Source organism: Magnolia sinica, chromosome 4, assembly GCF_029962835.1.
Source record: "Magnolia sinica isolate HGM2019 chromosome 4, MsV1, whole genome shotgun sequence".
Classification (NCBI taxonomy): domain Eukaryota; kingdom Viridiplantae; phylum Streptophyta; class Magnoliopsida; order Magnoliales; family Magnoliaceae; genus Magnolia; species Magnolia sinica.
Window position 1 is genome coordinate 97512928 of NC_080576.1, and position 25342 is coordinate 97538269.

At 38.2% G+C, this 25342-nt stretch overlaps 1 protein-coding gene and 1 non-coding gene across 2 annotated transcripts in view; both read right to left on the reverse strand.

Annotated features, from left to right (window-relative positions):
• LOC131243455 (uncharacterized) overlaps nt 1-25342 on the reverse strand; it is a 121758-nt gene that overhangs the window by 46516 nt on the left and 49900 nt on the right. The window lies entirely within an intron of this gene.
• Nucleotides 8825-8931, reverse strand: LOC131244720 (small nucleolar RNA R71). Its single transcript, XR_009170497.1, has one exon. It is a non-coding gene; the product is annotated as a small nucleolar RNA R71 (small nucleolar RNA).

The following is a 25342-nucleotide window of genomic DNA, read 5'->3' on the forward strand; positions in this document are numbered from 1 at the left end:
ATATGCCTTCGGGCGGACTGTTTATGGGCTCCCTGATAGGCGGAGTAGCCCCATATAAGTGCATGGTACACGCAAGACTGTTGCATGACTGCTAGTGTGACTCATGCACTAGCATTTGTGTGATTGTAGTTACTGTATGCCCTAGCGACATCAGGGCCATAGCCTCCACAGACACATCGTGGATGACTGAATTGGATACCGAAAATATTGTTTTTAGCATCGGGGCGCCATAGATGTCCCTAGCTGAAAATTCCTAAACCCGATGGTACCAGAGGATGACTCCAACGTTGAAACCGAGTGGATACATAAGCACGCGAGGGCCGTATACCAGTAGGCCACGTCTCCCACTACGTCGTTGTCAGTTGGAAAGGGGTGTGACCTTACCCGCTTGAGTGAGGGGGCAATTTTTAGGTTGAGTTTGACTAGCTTGAGGAATCGGTCCGCTATCGATGAGCTGGGCCCGATATTAGCAGACGGATAGTGAGGTCTCTTTCACTCTCCCAGTTGTGCTTCCGGATGGGATGGCAAGCGACGTAGAGTGTACTTGACCCGGTGATTATCCGTCTGAGAACCGCACCGATTTGATGCTCTAGTGAGGAGCCGCATTGATATGTGGATGAGGATTGACATGCTTGATTTGCATTCTCGCATCGCATGGCCTTGATATGGCCGATTGCATTCATGTTTTGCACGCATAGCCTTGGCATGGCTGATTGCATACATGTGTTCATCGGTATGATTCCGCATTCTCTGACCTTGCATTCCGAGCACGCTCATATTGCGCACACACTTACACCACCCTCTAAGCTTTATAAGCTTATGCACGATTGATGCGTGCAGTGATGCCAGACGCAACCGTAGCTTCACCGTCGTTGGAGTGTGCAATCGAGCTTCAGGAGTTTTTGATATAGCAGAATAGTGTTGCGGAATATATGAATCAAACTCTTTTAGAGATGGCCAAAGCATGTTAAGTAATGCTGCATTGAGCAATGACCTATGGGCTGAGGTCATTAACACGGTTTGTTATTTGGTGAATCGGTCTTATCTATGACTATTGATTGTAAAATTTCTAAAGAAGTATGAAGTAGTCATGAAACATATTACTCATGGCCGCTTGTATTTTTTGTGATGCTTACTCCCATATACCATTTGTTGAGAGAGATAATATAAACCAAATGTCAAAGAAGTGTACCTTTATTAGCTATGGTGATGGTGTGAAGGGATACAAGTTATATGACCGGGCCACACAAAAAATCACAATGAGTTGAGACATCAAATTTGATGAAAATTTCTTATTCCGTCAGGATAAACACAAAGAAATGAAAAAAATCATTGGTAATTGATGTTGAAATCGACAAAGGTGAGATACTTACAAAAGTCGAGTCGTAAAAAGAAATACAAGAGCAAGTAGAGCAACCACCTGTCAGGAGAAATCCACTGCGAGATCGCAGGTTACCATTGAGATATAGAGATAACTTAAATGTTGCATTCACCTTCATTATGGATGAGGGGGGCCCGTATACTTTTCATGAGGCTTTTATTGACGTAAATGCAGATATGTGGATGACAACGATGTAGGATGAGATGGATTATCTGTATAAGAATAAGACACGGGAGCTGATGTAGCTTCCTGTTAGGCATAAAATGATCAGATGCAAGTGAGTTTATTGAAAGAAACATAATATGTATAAGGCCATATTGGTAGCGAAAAGGTCATGCACAAAATGAGGGTATCAACTTCAGTGAGATTTTTGCACATGTTGTCAAGCAGATATTTATCAAATTTATGTTGGCGTTGGTTACCCAATACAATATTGAACCGGAGCAGTTGGATATTAAAACTGCTTTCATACGTATAAAATTGGAAAAAACAGATTTACCTCAAGCAACAAGAAGAGTTTGAGATACAGGGGTCAGAGAATATGGTTTGCATGTCGAGGAGGTCATTACATGGCCTGAAACAGTCTCCAAGGCAATGGTACAAAAAGTTTACTTCTTTTATCTTGAGCCAATGGTTCACTAGAAGTAAATTCAATCACCATATTTACTTCAGAGCACTTAGTAATGGATAATTCATTATACTAGTATTATATGTTAATAATATGTTTATCGTCAACCATAGCGTGTATTAGATCAATATATTAAATGCTTAATAATCCATGACATTCGAAATGAAAGATATGAGGTTGCAAAGAGAATTTTCAGCATCGGCTTACAGAAGGACAAAGAAAAGAGCAGACTATGGTTATCTCGAAAGGAGTATCTTAAGAAGATCATACTTAGGTTTGGAATAGACAAGGCAAAACCAATTAGCACTCTCCCCGTTGTTCACTTTGGCTTTTCTTCATAGTAGTGTTTGCATCAGATGAACAAAAGCAATACATGTCTCATGTGTCATACTTGAGCGCAATTAGTAATTTAATGTACGCTATGGTCTATATGAGACCAAACATTTTACATGCAATGGGTATTATGAGTAGATATATGTCCAACCCCGATAAGTAACACTGGAAGTCAGTGAAATGACTACTTCATTACATATGAGGTACGAAGGACTACGTCTTTACATTTGAAAAGTCAGAGGAGAAACTAGTAGGCTATGTAAATTTTGATTATGTAGGGAATGTTAACAATAAAATGTCAACTTTTGGTTTCTTGTTCGTGTTATCAGCTGGAGCAATTAGTTGGATGTCGAAGCTTTAGTATGTGGTTGCTCTTTCCACAACCGAAGATGAGTACATGGAAGTGATTGATGTATTCAAAGAAGGTGCCTGGTTGAAAGGAATGATAAATGAGTCGGGGCTTCAGTAAGAAGTCGTGCATGTGCACTATGACAACGAGAGTGCTATCAATTTGGCAAAGAACTCGGTATACTATTTATATACTAAACATATTAATGCTCATCATCATTTTTTTTCTAACAAGTGTTTAAAAAAGGCAATGTTACTCTTGAGAAGATCCACACCCGCATGAATCAAACCGACATGCCTACGAAAGTTATTCATGCAGAGAAGTTTAGATTTTACTCAACTTATCTACGCTTAGCAAAGGTTTGATGAAAATATAGTGTGCATAAGAAGCGATGATGAAGATATGATGGAGATTATTATAGATAGAGGAAGCGGCTTGGAGTAATGGAGCATGGAGATTAAAGACACGGTGAAGATTATTGAAATTGGGTGCCTTTAATCTATGTTGAACATGAATTTTCGATAGGATTGACACCCTGTTCGTTTCGATCGAGAAATTTTGGTTTTTCCTTAATTGCTCGTTGGACTGTTTTGGTCATATTCAATTAGATCGAAGAGGCTTTTGATTTGATCAAGAAAATCCAAAAGTATAAATTTTCTCTATGGACGATTTTGAGAACTTTGGATTCAATCAAAAGTGTGGTCGATTCAATTGAAGGGCCCTTGATTGGAGTCAATCCTATCGATGGTCCTATCGACAGTTTTGCGTAACTTTTACATAAGTGCGCGGTTTTGTTTTTAATTATGGATCTAGGTTATATAAATGAGTGTAATATGAGATTAAGGTAATACAAGGTGATTAGAAACTTGTTTTCAAGAAAGATGGGGTTTCGTGAAAGGGGATTTAAGATTTTCAACTCTAGGGTTTTCATATAAGTTGATTCCATCTCTTATAATTTCAATTTCATGGTGGATTGCTTGTCCCTTTATGCTGTGGTTTTTTTCTCGTAAGGGTTTTTCCACGTAAATCGTTGTGTTATGTGTTTGTTCGAATTTTCTCTCTATGCATGTTGATTCGCGTATAGATCACGTCTGGGTGACACTTCTATGCCCAACAATCACACTTTCCCTTCTTTGCTCCCCCTAAACTCTATACATGATGCATTAGCTCCTACCTCGCTTCTATCTCATGCTTAGCTCACTTCTATCTCACATTCAGTCATTTCTTCGCTACCTCGTCAATACCCTCACTTCTTTCAGAATACTAGGATAATCAATAATATTTTTCGATGCACTCCTATCATCTATTCCTTCGAAAGGGACACTCCATTGCTCTTTAACATATGCTCTCAATATTTACATTTCCATTAAAGTTGATTACCAAGAAGTTGATATATGTGCTGGCAACCAATGTCTAGTTGACTTTAGTTCTCACCCACTTGCACAATTGCAAATAGAGAAAAATAAAGTGTTAAAATAACAATTAACATCATCTGATTAATTTTCAATATATTTTTATTTTTTATATTTTTTATTTTTTATCAATAAACATTCTATTAATATTTATTCAATGCACTAATATATGTTACATACTTACACTATCTCACTAATAAATCAAAGTCGCTTGATATATATTGAGTATAGTAGATTTATGATATCATCTAACAACTTAGGACTTTAAATCAAGGGTCGATTAAAGGAAAAAATCTCAAGCATGAGGATTGTATTCAACAGGCTATCGATCACGAGCATTGGACTTTTTATATATTTTAATTAAAATATGTTTATTTTCATAAATAACAGTATACACTTTTAAACTTATATATAAATCAACATATAATGATAAATCAATATCTTTTAAAAAAATGTTTCTAAAATTATTTTTGATAATTTTTATTTAAAATTTACGAAAGATGTCATAAATCTATAGATAGGCTTATAACTAGAGTGTTGTGATTTTTTAACCCCATAGTTTCAATTTAAAAGGGTGAAAATGAAAGATATAAAGATTTTTCATAATTTCTTCAATTTTCTCCAACTTAAAAATGTGAATCTTAAAATCCATGATTTGCATCCAAATCATGAATAATCATGAATTACAAGTATGTTTTAATAAGTTATAAGTAATAAATAGAGTAGAAAGAAAGACATAACCAAGCTATTTTTCACATTTCATTTCAATTTCCCTCCCAAATATGTGATTTTCTTCTATAACAACTCAAAATGAATTGCATGAGCTTGTTTAGATCATGGAGTACTATTACAATATTGTAGTGTAAAACTCACATAATTACTTCTTACCTTTGATTGAAATTACTAACTGTGAAATCATAATAATCCTTTAAAATCACTGCATGGAATGGATTGACGGAGGTGTGTTGATGTGGTATAGTTTTAAGGGTAAACCACAATGTATGTGTATATCCAAACTATCCATCCATCTTGCATGATCATTTTATGAAATGAGACAAAAAAATTAGGCAGATCCAAAGCAGAAATGGACCACGCCACAGCTAGCAATGGGGATTGAACATATGCCATCGAAAACTTTTTGAGGTCCACATAAGTATTGAATCTTCCTCATTTTTGGGAACACTCTATAAAATGAAATTGCAAAATAAATAAATAAATAAATAAATAATGAACAATGTGGATATAATATATATTGATGAAATTACATCTAAGTGTATCTCATTAGCGATCTCAACATAGGAATTAAAGAAAAAGTTGATATTTTTCATTTTTTTAAAAAGGTTTAGTGTGTTTACTTATCATCAATATATTATTGCATCTATCGACGGAACGGTAAAATATTTTACTGTAAAAGTGTTGATATCATATGATATATCACAATGTATTGACTATTGTCTACATTCATGCCTTGGTACGGCTGATAATTGATGAGGGTCGAATATTGCATATCAGACCCTAATTAGTGCATGATTTTACGTACATGATATCGTTTAATGGAATATTTTAATTATATTTTTGTTACAGGATGAAATCAGGAGCATTGATGGAAAAAGAGTACTACAAGCGTGGATTTGATGTTCCAAAGTCACTAGAGCAAGGGACGCACTCCAGAGAACTAAGACAGAAGAATTTACATGCCAGGGATCCGAGGAAGTCAAGCCGTTCACGTTAAAAAGGCTCGAAAATGATCAAAAATGCAAGATCACATGGTTCCCACCATCCAATTGGCTCGAAACTCCATAAATGGCCTGGAGGCCATAAATAAACCGTACATATTAAATTTCAACCATTGGATATCTCGAGAAGTGGGCCAACGGACAGATCAGCCCATTAATCTTCAATTTTAGGCCCACTTACAATCTGGATATACTTCAAAATTGACCCAGACAGTTTAAATAAGGTGAGAAACAGGATGGATGGATTGGATTTCTCTAAAGAATCACAGTGGACCCCATATGTATAATGTGTGTACATAGTGCACATGTGCACTACTCGAGCACCGAACGCACCTAAGTCGGTCAACGCTGCTGACCCGACTTCCTTTTTCAAAAAAACGGCAGTTGCCGTTTCTGGCGCGTGTAACGGACGAAAAATCCATTTTTACGGACCGCTGTAGGCCCCACCGGTAGCACGTTCGTCTGATCCAAGCCGTTCATCGTGTAGACGGGTTCAAGAGCTACAAAACAATGTTTTCAGTTTGTGCCCATACGTACACACGTGTGAGATACAGAGGCCACAAGTGGACTGTCCTATGACGTTCAAAATTGATTTTATTGTAATTTCTTCTATGGGTCGCGTCAATGGATGTTCAAAACCATCCATATCTGACCGAAATTTCGTCGTGCATCCAATGGACGGGGTGGATTTCCCCGAAAACGCTTATGTGGGGCCCACCGAGCATCACAGCGCCGGACGTGCGAAGGCTTACGCACGTCCGCGAAAAGCCGACTTCCGGGCGGTTGTGGCCCACCATCTTCGATCAGATGGAAGATCTGATCCGTCCATCATATAGAACAGCCAAAAACGTCCCAGGAGACATTGATTTTACGGAAAAAATGCAAAGAATGAGGGACTTATGCAGGTACAGAAGTTTGCTGCGAAAAGGGCTTTCGCTGCGCATACGACAGCTTTCCAAACCCGATTTTCTCCATTCCAGCCACTCCAGCAGCTATAAGAAAGGATGCAAAACGTAGAGAAGAGGAGAGCCAGGGAACAGATCAAGAGAAGAGAAAGAGAAGAAAAGAGAAGAAGAGAGAGAGAGAGAGAGATGTTTTCCTTGTATCAATTTTATTTTTCTTTCTTTTTATTTGAATTCATGGATTGCTAATCTTCTAGCTAGGGCTGAGATGAAGCCCCTAATTTGAATAACCCTTGTTATGTGTTGATTTCATGTTGATTTAATTGATTTGTTTCTTTCTCTGGTGTACTTGACTGGAATTTCCGTACTTCTCCATGCTATGAGTTTAACCAAAATCTAGTTATGGATATTGTTTGGAATATTATTCTAGGCGCTTGTGTCTGACCATGAACAGGTTCCTATAGAGGAAGAAACAGGAATCTACATCTCTCCATGCCTGACCATGGATGGAAAGATGTGATCCATATGCTTTAAGGAATTATACATTCTGTGTGCCCGACCAAGGACATAGAGTGTGCTTTATTTATTTTGATATCAATCTGAATTAGGATGAATCAACAGGTAAAACAAGGTTTATGATAATTAGGAGTGGATTCGAAAGTCCTAGTCTTCTCTTTGATTGAACTTTCCTCATTATTCTTGGTTATTTTTCCATTGATTTTTATTTAGTTTACTCAATTACTATCTTAAATATTTGTTGGATTAGTTAAGAAGAGTCTTTAATTTTGAATTGTGACAATCAGTCCTCGTGGGAACGATCTCGTAATACGTACCATATCTACATCTGATTCGTATACTTGCGAGTTTAAAATCATTTAAATCAGGTTGGTTTAAATAAAACATCAAGTTTTTTGCGCCGTTGCCGGTCCAATTGGATTTAGGATTCTCTCTTATCATAATTCATAGTCTTAGGTTTTTTACTAACTTTAGGTTAAATTTTTTTTAGAAACTAACCTATTTCCTGTTTTGTAGGGACCTGACATAAACTACTAATTTGGTAATCTCTTTCCAAATTTTCTATTTTTTTCTAATTTCTATTTTTAGAATTAGGGTTTTATTTATTTATTTATTTATTTATGTTTTAGAAATTTTCTATTTCTAAGCTTTCTTTTTTTATAAATTTCTTTTTTTTTTTAAATTTTAGATTTTGATTCTTCTTTCAAGTAACTTTCTATTTTCTAGTTTTAGAAAAAAAAATTTCCCTTTTAGAAACTAACTTAGCTTTTTATTTCTAAGATTGGAAACTTTCTTTTTTAGAAATTAACCGTTGCTTAGGATTTTTTCTAGCATTATTTTAGGAAATTTAATTTATTTTTATTTTTTATGTTTACAGGAATTGAGGAAGGAAGCTGCTAAATAAGATTGTCTTCAAAAGGAGGAGCTCTCAAATCTTCAGACATTCATCATCGCCTTTTCCGGGTTCTTCCTTCCAATTCTCGTTTACATAGCTTTCTCTTGTTTTTAGGAATTCATAACTTTTATTTTTAGTTTTATTCATCTTAGGTTGCATCTTAGTTTAGTTTTCTTTCTTATATTGATAACATAGTTTATGCTAGGACGTAGATCTCTGAACATAGAACTAGCACCTTTTGATCCTGAAATAGAAAGAACCTTTCGTAGAAGATTTAGAAACATCCTATTTGAAATGGCGGAAGAGAATGGAACTAAAGCTCTTAGAGATTATTCAGCTCCTGTCCAATTCAATGCGCCTTCATGTATAGTGTTGCCTGCCACCACGGCAGCACACTTTGAACTTAAACCTGGGGTCATACAATTGTTGCCCTCCTTTTATGGTTCAGATAAGGAGGATCCATATCATCATGTGAAAGAATTCTTAGACATTTGCTCCACCTTTAAGTTCCAAAACTTTTCAGACGATTCGATCCGTTTGCGCCTCTTTCCTTTTTCTTTGAAGGATAAGGCGAAAGCATGGTTGAATTCTCTAGGAGTTGGGTCTATCACTACATGGGACCAACTGTCTAAGAAGTTCTTAAACAAGTTCTTCCCGGTTCACAAAACTAATGCTCTCCGTAGAGAAATTACGAATTTCACACAAAAAGAGGGTGAGCACTTTCATGAATGTTGAGAAAGATGGAAGGATTTACTTCTTAAATGTCCACACCATGGTTTTGAAAAGTGGCAACAGGTTCAATACTTCTATGACGGTCTGACACCCCAGAACCGTCGCATGGTTGACACCACTAGTGGAGGGTCATTCATGACCAAAAGTGATGTCGAAGCTTGGAATTTCTTTGAAACCTTATTGAAAACTCCCAGCAATGGGACTATTCAAATAGAGGTGAAAGAAGCCCTCAACCACTGAAGAAAGGGGGTATATATGAGGTAGGAGTCACGCCAGATCTTTATGCCAAAATTGATAGCCTGACAAAGAAAGTGGATGCTTTAATGTTAAACAATGGACCTCCACAAACAACTCAAGTCGAGTCATGTGCCATATGTTTTAATCTCGCCCATCCTACGCAGTCTTGTCCATCTAGTTCAGCATTTCCAGAATTTCTCTCTGAACAAGTACATGCTATGAACACCTTTCAGAGAACTGAGAATAATCCTTACTCAAACACCTACAATCCAGGGTGGGCTAGGCATCCAAATTTTTCTTGGGCAAAAGGACCACAACAAGGAGGACCATCTGAAAATCCTCCTATGCAACCTTACTCCCAAGTTGGCAGTCAACAACCTCAGCAGTTCTCACAGTATCAACAAGTGCCTCCACAATCTAGGAAACCATCTCTTGAGGATACACTCAATCTTTTTATGCAGAGTTCACTTCAATTTCAAAAAGACACCCAACATACTTTACTAGCTAACCAGCAGAGTTTACATGCAAATGCGCAATCCATTGCCAAGCTAGAAGTACAGTTGGGTCAACTTGCTGCCACATTGAGTGAGAGAGAGAAGGGCAAGTTCCCTAGTCAACCTGTGGTAAATCCAAAAGGACAGTATGAGATTGGCTCTAATTCAAACCAAGAACAATATCATGAGCAAGCCAAATCAATCATTACCCTTAGGTCCGGTAAACAGATCGAGAACAAAGTAGATATGCCTAGGGAAGAATCAAAGTCCAATGCGGAAGATCAAAATGAAATAGAGAGACATACTAGTGCATCCAAAGACCAACAACACGCTGACTCTCCAGGAACCACTCATGTGCCATCTTGTGTGCCTAAAGCACCTTTTCCTCAACGTCTGGCACCGGTTAGGAAAGGAAACAACTTTAATGAGATATTGGACATGTTTAAGTAAGTCCAAATCAACATTCCATTGCCTGATGCTATCAAGCAAGTCCCTGCTTCGCTAAGTTTCTTAAAGATTTATGCACTCAAAAGCGTAAGATGAATGTTCATAAGAAGGTCTTCCTTGCAGAGCAACTCAGCTCCATGATTCAAAACAACACTCCTCCTAAATTTAGGGATCTAGGAGCTCCTACCATTTCTTGTGTCATAGGAGAGCATAAGGTTCAGAAAGCGTTGCTTGATTTAGGGGCCACTGTTAATTTGTTATCATATTCGGTCTATGAGTAGCTAGGACTTGGTGAGCTGAAACCAACTAAAATAACATTACAACTAGCTGATAGATCTATCAAGGTGCCCCGTAGTATTATTGAAGATGTGCTAATCTAGGTTGACAAGTTTTATTTTCCAGTGGATTTCATCGTTCTAGATACTCAACCTGTCCAGAATCCTACAAGTCAAATCCCGGTTATCTTAGGACGTCCATTCTTGGCCACATCCAATGCTATCATAAATTGCAGGAATGGAGTTATGAAGTTGTCCTTTGGTAACATGAAGATCAAGCTCAACGTTTTCAATGCTGCACAACAACCAGCAGACTCGGAGGATATATGTGAAGTGGACATGATTGAGAGTCTAGTGCATGAATCTTTCCTTCAATCTTCCGAAGACGCACTTGAGACTTGCTTAGCACATTTTGGCATGGATTTTGACATAGAGAATTCCATCCAAGAAGTCAATGCATTGCTCGATTCTACTCCTATAATGGAGACTGTCAAATGGAAAGCGAAAGTGGAACCTCTTCCACCCTCTGAGTCTAAACCGGTCCCATCTATTGAGAAACCACCTGAACTTTACCTTAAACAATTGCTTAAAAACCTCAAGTATACATTTTTAGGTCCGTCTGAGACGCTACCTGTCATCAAAATGTCTAACCTTGAGAAGGAACAGAAGAACAAGTTACTTAAAGTGCTTAGAGAATATAAGGCAGCTATTGGGTGGACGATAGAGGACATGAAGGGAGTAAGCCCCACTTTGTGTATGCATCATACTGATCTTGAAGAAAATGCAGAAACATCGCGTGAAATGCAAAGGGGGCTTAACCCTAACAAAAAAAAGGATGTTCGAGCGAAGGTGCTTAGATTGTTAGACGTTGGTATCATTCCAACGGAGGTGCTTAGGTTGTTAGACATGAAAGAAGTCATTCGAGCGGAGGTGCTTAAATTGTTGGATGTCTACCCCATTTCAAATAGCACGGTTCAAGTTGTTCCCAAAAAGTCTGGGATTGGTTAATCAAGATGTTGAGGAAATTTATTTGGCGGACCCAGGTTATCAAGATTGATTAGTTCATGGTCCATTCTTGTCTGGCTGAAGACGTTAAACTTAGCGCTCCTGGGAGGCAACCCAGTTTTTCATTCCATTTCACTTTTCTCATTCATTAGTTCAATGTTTGTGGGTAGCATTGCTGCAAACCCTCACGAGACTACAACTCGTCCACTAGGGGTAACCTAGGGGTTTAAAGGCTTGTTGCATACGTTAAATGCAATCGAGAGCACCTGCGAAAGTGGTATAGATAGGATTTTCTTTTTATGTTTTTATCATTTTGCTTTTGTTGATTTCTCTCTTATGCTGACTCGCTCTTACATGGATATTTTTTTTGGAAAGCCTCTAGATTCTTTCATTCCTGTACTATTTGTCCATCGCTCCTCTTTTATTTTCGTTGTCCCATATGCATTGCATGTTTATTTCTTTTACATTGAGGACAATGTAGATTTTAGGTTGGGGGTGGGCGATTAGGTTACCTCATCAGTATTTTCTTGGTCTTGAGCACAAATTGTGAAAATTTTTAAATTTTTATGGAATTTCTTGTGCATTTGAAGTGATTTTGAAGGATAAGGGTGATTTTAACATTGCAAGGTACAGAATGTCGGTAATTTATAACTCTTGGATTCAGCCATCCGTTAGATTTCACAGTTAAGTTTGAATTGTTAACCCATAATTAGAACTTTTAAACATTGATTGAGTCATGATCTCACATATCACATCTCGGTTGCACATTAAGGTTCCGTTTCAACATTGAATGATTAACTTGGTAATCACTAAGCATGAAAGGAACCAGCCTGAAATTTTTAGCTTCGGTCTATAACTAAGAATTGAGAGAAAGCGTAAGTCATATAATCTTCACCATAGGTTTGCTCCCTATAGATGAAGATTCGATTCCCCATGGTTGACATGAGAAAAGGGTTAGGTGTACAATCTTTACCATAGGTTTGCTCCCTATAGGTGAGGATTTAATTCCCTTCCTTGGCGTTACTGTTCATAAAAAAATCAAAGGCTGATAGAATGAAAAGTTAACCTATCAGGCAAGTGTTGGTTTCAGTTGTCATGCATTCCATTGTTAATTACTAATGATATCATGAAATTGACAATTGGATCTCTTAATGAGAGTAAACCGAGATGACATTATACACTCATGGAACTCAATATTTAGAATATTCTAATTAATGGATTAATATTTTGAAATTGATTATGAAGTTTATCGTGAGCTTGATTCTAGAAAGAAAAATTCTGTGCACCATTCATGAATCTTAGAATTCTCGCGCCTCGACGTTCTATTCACAAGTCACTCGGGTTCACAGGAATTGTCCTTTATTTCTGAAATTATTTTTTCGCATGTTTTGCTCGGGACTAGCAAAATGCTGGTTGGGGGTTGTGATGAGGGTCGAATATTGCATATCAGACCCTAATTAGTGCATGATTTTACATACATGATAATGCTTAATGGAATATTTTAATTATATTTTTGTTACAGGATGAAATCAGGAGCGTTGATGGAAAAAGAGTACTACAAGCGTGGATTTGATGTTCCAAAGTCACCAGAGCAAGGGACGCACTCCAGAGAACTAAGACTGAAGAATTCACATGCCAGGGACCCGAGGAAATCAAGCCGTTCACGTTAAAAAGGCCCAAAAATGGTCCAGAATGCAAGATCACATGGTTCCCGCCATCCGATTGACTTGAAACTTCATGCATAGCCTGGATGCCATAAATAAACCGTACATATTAAATTTCAACCATTGGATATCTCGAGAAGTGGGCCAACGGATAGATTAGCCCATTAATCTTCAATTTTAGGCCCACCTATAATCTGGATATACTTCAAAATTGACCCAGACGGTTTAAATAAGGTGAGAAACAGGATGGATGGATTGGATTTCTCTAAAGAATCACAGTGGACCCCATATGTATAACGTGTGTACATAGTGCACATGTGCACTGCCCGGGCACCGAACGGACCTAAGTCGGTCAGCGCTGCTGACCCGACTTCCTTTTTCAAAAACGGCAGTTGCCGTTTCTGGCGCGTGTAACGGACGAAAAGTCTGTTTTTACGGACCGCTGTGGGCCCCACCGGTAGCATGTACGTCTGATCCAAGCCGTTCATCGTGTAGAAGGGTTCAATATCTACAAAACCATGTTTACAGTTTTTGCCCATACGTGCACACGTGTGAGATACAGAGGCCACAAGTGGACTATCCTATGAAGTTCAAAATTGATTTTATTGTAATTTCTTCTATGGGTCGCGTCAATGGATGTTCAAAACCATTCATATCTAACCAAAATTTCGTCGTGCATCCAATGGATGGTTTGGATTTCCCCAAAAATGCTTACGTGGGGGCCACCGAGCATCACAGCGCCGGACGTGCGAAGGCTTACGGACGTCCGTAAAAAACGGACTTCCTGGCGGTTGTGGCCCACCCTCGTCGATCAGATGGAAGATCTAATCCGTCCATCATATAGACCAGCCAAAAACGTCCCAGGAGGCATTGATTTTACTGATAATGTGCAAAGAATGAGGGACTTATGCAGGTACAGAAGTTTACTGCGAAAAGGGCTTTCGCTGCGCATATGACAACTTTCCAAACCTGATTTTCTCCATTCCAGCCACTCCAGCAGCTATAAAAAGAGATGAAAAACGTAGACAATAGGGGAGGAGAGCGAGGGAACAGATCCAGAGAAGAGAAAGAGAAGAAAAGAGAAGAAAAAGAGAAGAAAAGAGAAGAGAGATGTTTTCCTTGTATCAATTTTATTTTTCTTTCTTTTTATTTGAATTCATGGATTGCTAATCTTTTAGCTAGGGCTGAGGTGAAGCCCCTAATTTGAATAACCCTTGTTATGTGTTGATTTCATGTTAATTTAATTGATTTGTTTCTTTCTCTGGTGTACTTGATTGGAATTTTCGTACTTCTCCATGCTATGAATTTAACCAAAATCTAGTTATGGATATTGTTTGGAATATTATTCTAGGTGCTTGTGTCTGACCATGAACAGGTTCCTATAGAGGAAGAAACAGGAATCTACATCTCTCCATGCCTGACCATGGATGGGAAGATGTGATCCATATGCTTTAAGGAATTATACATTCTGTGTACCCGACCAAGGACATAGAGTGTGCTTTATTTATTTTGATATCAATCTGGATTAGGGTGAATCAACAGGTAAAATAAGGTTTATGATAATTAGGGGTGGATTCGAAAGTCCTAGTCTTCTCTTTGATTGAACTTTCCTCATTATTCTTGGTTATTTTTCCATTGATTTTTGTTTAGTTTACTCAATTACTATCTCAAATATTTGTTGGATTACTTAAGAAGAGTCTTTAATTTTGAATTGTGACAACCAGTCCTCGTGGGAACGATCTCGTAATACGTACCATATCTACATCTGATTCGTATACTTGCGAGTTTAAGATCATTTAAATCAGGTTGATTTAAATAAAACATCAATTACCCTGAAATCCAGGATCAATCTCTAAAAAAGAAAAAAAAGATGAAGGATTCAACTAGTATAGTCATCATGTGTTAGATTGTGTAAGAAAGAAGCAATTGAAAAAGGTCAATTAATAGTCTTTATTCAATGTATAAGCAGGGGTTATGCGAGGAGGAGATGGGCATTAACTTTTTGTTAGAGACTAATAAATGTAGGGCAACTTAGTGAATGAACTGAAGAGTACATGGGTCGTGAAATGCTTTTTGATCATTCTCGAAGGAAATTGTTGGGTTTTCTTCTCAAGCTGTGTTAGGATAAAACATTTCAAAAAAATTCGTACAGAGACCCGAGTACTACATCAGGCAGAAATCACAAAGCACCAAATCCTTTACAAATTAAGCAAAAATTAACTAGTATTAAACTAGATTACCTGTGAAATGAGCACTAATCACTTTAAATATGATCTGCAAGACCCAAAACATGCAGAATCATTGACGCTACTTTACCCTAAAATTTGGAATCAATCTCTAAACCCGGTTGCCCTCGAGAGCGCATTGAAACTTCATATCGGACCAAGACCTCGCGTCGAAAGTCCGATGACCGCAAAACTATACCGGTATGACCATCTTACTGGGCTCGACAACCATCTCAGAAATCAAGTCTTAATGATACCCAAAAATGCACAACTTGAGCCCGGAGCGAAGTGTGTGAGAAACGCGAATATCTTTAGAAAATAAACTGGGACTTAAGTGAATTGAGTCGTTTCACTTGTAGGCCAAATCTAAGGATTTAGACCGTTGGAATCTGACCCAATTACACCCTCGGATCAGAAAAAATTTGTAACACATGTTAGTACACTTGTGGCCCTGATCGAGTATCGGTGACCGTTGAACTAAAACTGGTTCACCACGGTCGATCTGTAAATCCGATCGAACTGAAAACTTAGTTTGACCTAGATCTAATGTCGGGAAGCTTAAGTCCAACCGCACGTAGAAAAGGGGCATTCAGAAGTGCTTTGTTGAGCCGAAACAGATGGGTTTTGGCTATAACTTAAGTATACCATGGCCCTAGGGCCATTGAGCTCACGTTTGAGCCTATATAAGTGCCTTAAACCCTCTCTCTCTCATTCCATACGAATTTGAAAAACCTTAAGAGAGAAGAGAGAAAGTAAGAGAGAGAGTCAGCATTTCTTCCTAGGATTCAATCCCATCACTCTACGTGCTTAACTACCCTTCTCGTGTCGCTATTCCGGCGATTTCGATTCCGTTCTTAGGTAAAAAAACCTAACCTTAATCTGTTTTAGGATTTTCAATAGTGTAAATGGTGAAATAGTTAACCTATTCTCTGTTATAGGTTGTTGCAGTGTCTTAGACAAAGACTTAGCTTTTAAACTGAGTTCATTTCGAGTCTACCAGCGAAAGGTGTGGACTATAAATATTTAGGTTATGGTTTTCAAGGCTTTCAATGTCAGTTAATGATTTATGACTGACTTGAATGCTATCACATGCTTAGATTCGATGTTTCTGTATATTACATATGTATGTAAACTATGTTGATTTTAATACATTCCAAATGTTTGATATAATGCTTAAATGAATATGGAATTATGATTCGTGCTTGCCATGATTATTGATTGTAAATGTATGATCGTGGTATACGTGGCATCTCCTTGTGAGGATTTGCTATAACATGTGTTTTAACTAAGTTATTACATGTATGTACTATGTGTAGTCTAAGTGTTTGATAAAATGCCTCAATGAGGATCTACTTGTTAAAATACATGTAATGAGGGTGTTGAGATAGGATTCTCAATTCCCTTAACAATGGTTATAGTTTTCCTTTATGTATCCTATACACTACTACGTGCTTTATGGTTGAAATGCCTATGTACGCTAATATGCACACTATGTGTTTGTTGAAATGCTCAAATGAAACTTATATTTAAGTTGGTTGCTATATGCTATTTTAGATTAGTATATATGTATTCCTATTGTATTTGGAGTGTGTTTGGGACTATGGTATAGTCCAAGCAATCGGTAACAGGTCCTGGATTGGTGGGTGAGGTTGTTTCGCCACACCGGACGTGATCGATGAATCCGAGTCGTACTTAGGTTGCCAACAGTGGTTAGGCCATACGAGTGCTTACACACTCCATGTTGATCGGCTCGACGACGCTCGTACTAGTCGAGATCATTAAGTAACCCGATTGACCCGATGTATGTTCACCATGTATGGACGCTACTGCTTGAACCTAAGGTACCAAACTCACCAGTGAAAAGCCTGTTTAACCTTGGTACCTCGATCCGCTAAGACTCATGAGCCAGGTATGGTGGTATGGGACACCGTGGTCGAGTAGTAGGCCTACGCTGGGGCAACAACCCTCCCCATAGTGACCAGTGAACAACACCACCTCGTGAGCTGAATACGGTGGTATGGGATACTGTATTTGAGCTGTCGACCTACACTGATCAGGTGACGAGCCCTTTGTAGTGTCCTCGAGCGTACTCTGAGCCTGCGTTGAGGCGATGAGCCTTTCCGTAACAACTAGAGTATAAACTAGGCCTACACCGATCAGGTGATGAGCCCTTTGTAGTGACCTAGAACCGCAACATCGTATGAGATGTACTAGGACTAACAACCCTATAATGGATCATTGTTCGGAAAATGATATAAAGGAGGTACCTTAGCTTCCCAACCTTGCTGTATGAAAAAGTCTAATAAGAACTCAGTAATCATGTTCATGCACTGCATTGCATGTGTCTTTGGCGTTGGAGTTGAGCACTGTGGAAGGGATGCATGCTGCGACCGTGAGATGAAGTTTGCAGAGGGAGTGTAGGAGAGGGCATACATCGTTAATACATAACATCCTTGCATTAACCAGAGTACTTAGGAATGCTTGTTGTATTGCTTTATCATTCCTAAATGAATTGATGACATGTTAACCTTTGCTTTATAGCTCCACCGAGTTGATCACTTACTCCCACGTTGCAGGACGGTGTTGTACACACCAACCGGACTCTGTCTTAGCTGCAGGTGGTGGTGATGCCTACGAGGTGGAGCCAGACTTCGAGGATGACGAGGAGGCATTCTCCTACATGCAATTATCGGGCGGGTTCATGTGAGCCGTGTCCCTCTGGGCTACAGGGACACCGACTAGATGCCCTTACACCGTTATTCGGTATTTTGGAGCACACATGTATATTTATTTTGCATATTTTAGGAGTATACATGTATATATTTAACCTGGTAACATGATCACACTTCGGAGACATACTACAGTTCGTATATCTTATACATGTGTTACAGTCTTTCGCTTGCAAAACTCACTTGTGTCTGGAGTATGATATTTTGTTTTGGTATAATCCCATTCATATTTAATACACTAATACGGACAACATTTAATCATCATTATCTATGTTGCATAAGTGATGTGTTGGAACTCGGGAGTTGGGCCTATGCTCGACCCCGGATTTCCTGTGTTAGGATAACTCATGCCCTCAAGTTACGCTAGGATGACTGACATTGGGTATCTATGGAGCTTACTTTTGCAAACCAATAGCCACGTGGGAGGAACTTTTCATGAAAGCAGATTGCCAAATGAGATATCCTTGGTGACCCAACATGGTGGGATTTGATTGGGTTACTTATCACTGTTAGAGATGTGGCCCATACAAAAGCATGTTTGCAAGTTATTCAGTCAACTACATGCTAAATCAATCCCTATCTCTAACAACAGCATGTCACCCTATCAAACCCAACCACATCAGGTTACCAAGGGTATCCCTAGTGATTTGGTCATCAATCAATCCAGTTCTAAATTTCATAATTTCCATGGTGTCCATCAAGCGCGTTGCCTCATGTTAACCATTGAATCGGCAATCATCCAAGGTAAGATAAGCCACACCATAGGAAATAGTTGAGATGGAATACTCACCATTAGTTTTATAAGGTCTCAAGTCATTTTACATGCCAACCAATCCATCGTTCAAATGTGCTTTTATAAGAGCATGTTTAGTATGTGGACTTAGATAGGATTAGATGGGATGGAATTGTGTTTAGACATGTACAAATTACATCTAATGTTTGGGGAGGACAGGAGGGGTTAGGATTAAGTGGGATGGAATTGCATTTGGTTCCATGCAGGATTTTCAATGAGTTTTGAAATCCAAAACGCATGTGGGCCCTACATTGATACATATGTTTTATCCATGCCATCCGTCCATCCATTCATATATGCCCTTTACATGTGACATCATAGTTATATATGTGTACAACTGACCAACATCCTTGTGAAATTGGTTGGTTGATTACAATTCCATGGTCCATCAAATGGGTTTTTGCTTAATCTAGTATTTTTCCTATGCAAGAATTTTATCCCGATTAACACCAGGATTAGATGGCCAAAATACATTAGTATTTTCAGTATTTCTAGACATGCAATCGTTTTGCAACAACGGTGTTAATCATATCTAATACAACTCCAAACCATTTAATCCCGCAGACCATACATGCCCTAAAATAATCATCCAATAATCACAATTATCCCAACACGCAGGTGGACTATCATTCAGAGGTTCTAAGCATAATATTTTAGGGGGCGTTTGACACAGGGTATTAGATGGGATTAGGTGGGATAGAATTGTATCTAGTCCTGTGCAATTCATACAACCTTTGGAGAGGAGGGGAAAGGTTGGGATTATGTGGGATGGAATTGCATTTAGTCCCATGGAATTGCATTTGGTCCCATGTAGGATTTCCGTGGATTTTGAAATCCACTACACATGTGGGCTCTACATTGATGCATGCGTTTATCCATGTCCTCCATCCATATGCACCATTTACACATAACATTCTGGTTATATACATGTACAAGTGAATGACATTCGTTGTGAACACTACAAGAGAATAGGCCTTTAGCCACAATTTTTAGCCTCAGTTGAAAAAATGGAGGCTAAATGTGTTTTTTAGGAACTGAGGCTAAAAGTTCATCTTTCATCTCAATTGCTAAGGAACTAAGGCTAAAAGTTTACTTTTTAGCCACAGTTGCATAAGAACCGAGGCAAAAAATGAACTTTTAGCCACGGTTGTTAAGGAACCGAGGCTAAAAGTTCATTTTTCGCCTCAGTTGCTAAGGAACTAAGGCTAAAAGGCTACTTTTTAGCCTCAGTTGCATAGGAACCAAGGCAAAAAGTCGAATTTTTAGGCTCAGTTGCATAGGAATCGAGGTGAAAAGTCTACTTTTTAGCCTCAGTTGTATAGGAACCAATGCCAAAAGTCTACTTTTTAGCCTCAGTTGCATAGGAACCGAGGCCAAAAGTTTACTTCTAAGCTTCAGTCGCATAGGAACAGAGGCTAAAAGTCTACCTTTTAGCCTCAGTTGCATAGGAACCGAGGCAAAAAGTCTACTTTTTAGCCTCAGTTGCATAAGAACTGAGGCGAAAAGTCTACTTTTTAGCCATAGTTGCATAGGAACCGAGGCCAAAAGTCTACTATTTAGCCTCAGTTGCATAGGAACCGAGGCCAAAAGTCTACTTTTTAGCCTCAGTTGCATAGGAACCGAGGTTAAAAGTATACTATTATGCCTCGGTTAAATAGGAACCGAGGCCAAAAGTCTACTTTTCAGCGGGTGCTACATTGGAAGAAGTCAAAATAGTAACTGAGATTGCTAATGTTGCAAGGTTTAAAGGTAAGATGCTACAGGTCGCTTGTACTCTTATTATTATTATTTTATTTTGGTAAATTCATACTACTCTCTCAAAGATGTTGTGGGTGGAAGGCTAGGAAAGGAAAACATTTGTAGTTTGTTTTGATAAATTACTTGGTTTGTTGATATTGTGCTGATTATTGTCTTGATGAATATTAAATGGGTGAAATATGCATAGGTTCAATCATTTGTTGATTAGGTTAAAAACTGAATTTAGCCTTGGTTGATGCCAAAAGAGGCTAAATCTATCTTTAGTTTCGATTTTGCCTTAATTATCTAAATAGAGACTATAACTCCCGTAGCTAAAGGCTTTAGCCTTGATTGTTGAGAACCGAGGTTAAAAATAGTTTTAGCTTTGGTTGGAGGCAATTGAGGCTAAATTTAGATTTAGTCTCAGTTGGAAACAATGGAGGCTAAAATTTTGATTTAGCCTCATTTTGAAAAAACTGAAGTTAAAAAAGTTCTTTTAGCTTTACCTGAAGAATCGAAGCTATATAAGTCATTTTACCTTGATTACTAAAACTGAGGCTAAAGCGTTTAGCCACAAGGGTTTCAACCTCGGTTTGCATAATTGAGGAGGCTAAAGGTTTTGGCCTAAGTTTTTAATTTTTTTAGCCACAGTTTTGAACTGAGGCTAAAGCCCCCTTTTCTTGTAGTGGAATTTGGTTTGTTGATTACAATTCCATGATCCACCAAACATGATTTTGCTTAATCTCATGTTTTTGCCATGGTATTCTGTCCAGCGGGTGGTAGTGTCGCTGCCAACTGTCCTGCTGGCAGTGGGGATCACCCTATGGGCGCGTGTTTGGTCCCGTGGAATTGAATGGTATTAGATGGGATTAACATCATTATTGCATAATGATTGCATATTTGGAAATTCCATGGTATTGTAGCCATTTAATTCCACGTTTAGGATAAAAATTTGGCATCTCGAAAACACTGGTTTAAACGAAATATGTTTGGTAGACCATGGAATTGTGATTAATAGACCAAATTTAAAACGGATTTCATTCACTCATACACATATATAACTAGAATGTCATGTGTAAAAGGTGTATGTGGATGGACAATATGAATAAATGCATGCATCAATGTGGGGCCCACATGTGTAATGAATTTCAAAATCCATAGAAATCCTACGTGGGATCAAATGCAATTTCATGGAACTAAATGAAATTTCATCCCACCTAATCCCAACCTCTCCAAACGCTGGATGGGATCATACGATACCAAATGCAAATCTATCCCACCTAATCCCATCTAATACCTTGCGCCATACGCCCACTTAGACTCACCAACCGAACGTTGAGCCCTGATTTTGGAATCAAGCCCAATAAGTAGGGGCGCAAGATGGACAAACCTGATTTCACGTGATTTCGTAGGCGCAAGTCGTTTCTCTCACGTCGGTGAAAGCAACCCATGTAAGGTATCCAGCCCGAGTTGTCACGTCTTTGTCCTCCTTTCGAGAAGGAGCTTAGACAAACGTGAAATTAAAAGTTTCTTAGGCAGAGTAGAGAGTTTTTAGATATACGTGTATGACTATCCCATCCAGCCACTATGGAACACATTTACTTCAATCCAAACCGTTCAAATGACAGGGAACGATGTATATAAGTACAGTACGAAAGTTAAGATTGAATACTGATCATAGAATTCTGATGCATGGCCATGAAATGGATGGTTAAAATGGAAAATAGTCAACGATCCAAATTAAAAACACATTCCAATTAATTGGACGTCCCGATTGTCCAATAGAATTCATCTGAGCGGCCACTGTGATGCACGTATTTTATCAACACAGTCCATCCATTTTTTCATGTCATTTTAGGTTATGAGCCAAAAAATGAGGAGATCGAAGGTTAAGGGGTCCACATTCAAGCGTTACTAATATGCTCACCGTTGAAACCATCCTAGGGCCAACCGTAATGTTTATTTACCATCCAACCTATTCATAAGGTAATATATATGTGGATGAAGGGAAAAAAACAAATATCAACTTGATCCAAAACTTCGTGGACTTAGTAAGTTTTTAACGGTAATAAATAAATAACAATTTTGTGGTCCACTAGAGCCTTGGATATGTGTCATTTTAGTGCTGATGACTTAAAATGACATGGAAAATTGTATGGACGGTGTAGATAAAATAATTAAATCACAATAACCCCTCAGAGGCCCAGTCTATCCCGAGCTCGAGACAGGCATGGGTGTGTACTAACAAGCTAACCCAAAAAATAAAAAATCCGCGCCCCGCGTACAGTACAGGTTCATGGCCGAACATGAGGCTTCGTCCTTCGCACGCCGAACGATTCGTTAGGTGGGCCCTCCGTGTTGACGGCTCAAAAATCAGGCTGTTCGGTCGTAGCTGTGCCCCTCTAGTACCAAAGCGCTGGACGGTTTCAAAGATTTATTAAAGATCTATGGACGGTCAATAACTAGTACATGGATCTGACCAAGAATAGACAGCCTGTTATGCGGTAGGATCCTGTTGATGGTGGGAGACACCTTCCAAACAGCTCACATGCTCAAAATAGATGCATTCGCTGGGGAGAAGGGGCCATGGAATCCGCTCGGTGGACATGGAGTGGAAGCGGATTGTTTGGTGTGCCACACCGGCCTCCATGATACGTTGATATCATCAAGTTCGTGGGCCTACCATAATATATGTGTCATATCCATGCGGTCCAACTATTTTTCAAGATCATTTTAAGGCATGAACTGAATAATAAGGCAAATCCAAAGCTCAAGTGGATCACAATATAAAAAGCAATGAGACAATGACACCACCATTGAAACCTTCCTACGGGCCACCACGTTATGTATTTTCTATCCAACTTATTCATAAGGTTATATAGACCTGGATGAAGGGAATTTATTTTATTTTATTTTATAAATAGTTTGATACAAAACTTTTGTGACCCGCTACAAGGCTGGGCAGTCAATCCCCGCTGCTTGTTATGGTAGGGTACACTCAAGCTTTGGCTTTGCCTTGATTTTTTTATTAATGCTTTAAAATAGTTACGTGAAATGAATAGACAACATAAATATAACATATATATAATTGTGAGTCTCACAAAACTTGGTAACGTGAACACACCACTGGAGGTCATATAAATATAGGTACCCACTGACAGTGCCAATTTGACTTGGGCTTACGACGGCTTAATTATGTGAAAGTTATATTTGGACCTTTACTTGCATATATGTGCATGGTTTATCAACCACTATGATTTGTATAGTCCATCAATTCTAGTAAAAATACAAATAAGACTAATGAAGAAGATAAAAATTAGCCATCTGTATGTATAACACTGCTTTATTAGAAGTTGGTTTTAACTTATTTTTCAGAAATGTAATGGCACGTGCCCTTTGAATCACACGTGTGAATGTGCTATGCCTAAGATAATTTATACTCAAACATCTAACATGTACCACGTCTAACCATTAAGCACTTCATGTGCCACATGTGCCAATACTCACATGTTCATAGGTTTACATGTACATCATGTGTCACCATGCATGTGTTGGGAGAATGATTCATTCTTGACTGTATATATAATAATATCGAAATAAAAAGAAAATAGAGAAAATATGCAAATCATAATATAAAAGTTTACATGGTTTTGTTATGATAAATCCACAGATTTACATTGATCTACTTATATTCAAAGGCATGAAAAAATTAATGAAAAAACAATTCATATTCAATGTCACACCTCGAAATTCGAGTATAAAGTGTGCACCCTCACGAGTTTCGGCCCATGACACGTACACGGAGTGTACTAATTTCATTCAATTATACAATTATTAATTTACCTAGTAACTCTACTATAAATCTACATTCCATCCATACTCAACAACATCTCGGAAAAATAAGAAACAATCATTTATTCCAATAATCAATCATAAAAATAACTAAGGACCCTTTCATTCGAGGTCTTATGAGTGAAATAAGTATGTTTAACAACTTAAAAGAATTGATTAACAATATAAGAAAACCAAATATAATTAAAGTAAAAATATCATGATTAGTTTAAGGCGGCTTCTTCCTCTATCAAGTAGGGTCATGTGTCCCTTAATTCCGGCTTGACCACGTATTCCTATTCTTGAGCCATAGGCTCACCCTCATTCACATATGTATGGTTTTTCATCAATAAAAGGATAAGCTAGCCAAGCCTAGTGAGAATTCCCGACATGTTTCTTTATATCAAATTATAATAAATGCAAATAATCATACACAATATAAATTTTTTTTAAATGCAAATGCAATGCATCAATGCATCAAGTGGGAATCCGTCCACTTGTTTGAATTGGAAACCCGTCAACCTGCATCTGCCCCTTAGCAGGCTTCTACCATCTGATAGGCATAGGCAAGACCCGCATCTACTCCTTGAGTAGGCTTCCACTAGTATAATGGGCTTCTGATAACGATTTTACCAGGATATACCATCCAGGGAGGTCCCCCAGGAATCCAGCACGTGTTATGCATGTAATTGATAGATGTACTATGTAATCATGAATCGTGTATTGCATAGGTTATTTCAATTATCACATTTGAATCAACATAGTCTAACACATTAATCAAATCATATCATTATTAATGCAAAAATTACGGTCCTTTAAATCAACTAAGAGTACATGACAATTAAATCATGGCAATTAAATCAAGATAATAATACAACACATCAAACAATCCATCTATTTTAACTTGATGGATGAGAAACACATCGGGATCACTCACCTTGATGTGGTGGAGATGATTCCGTGAACCAACGGTTTGAATTGAATTAGGACTTCCTAAAATCACATAAATAAGAATTTTCTT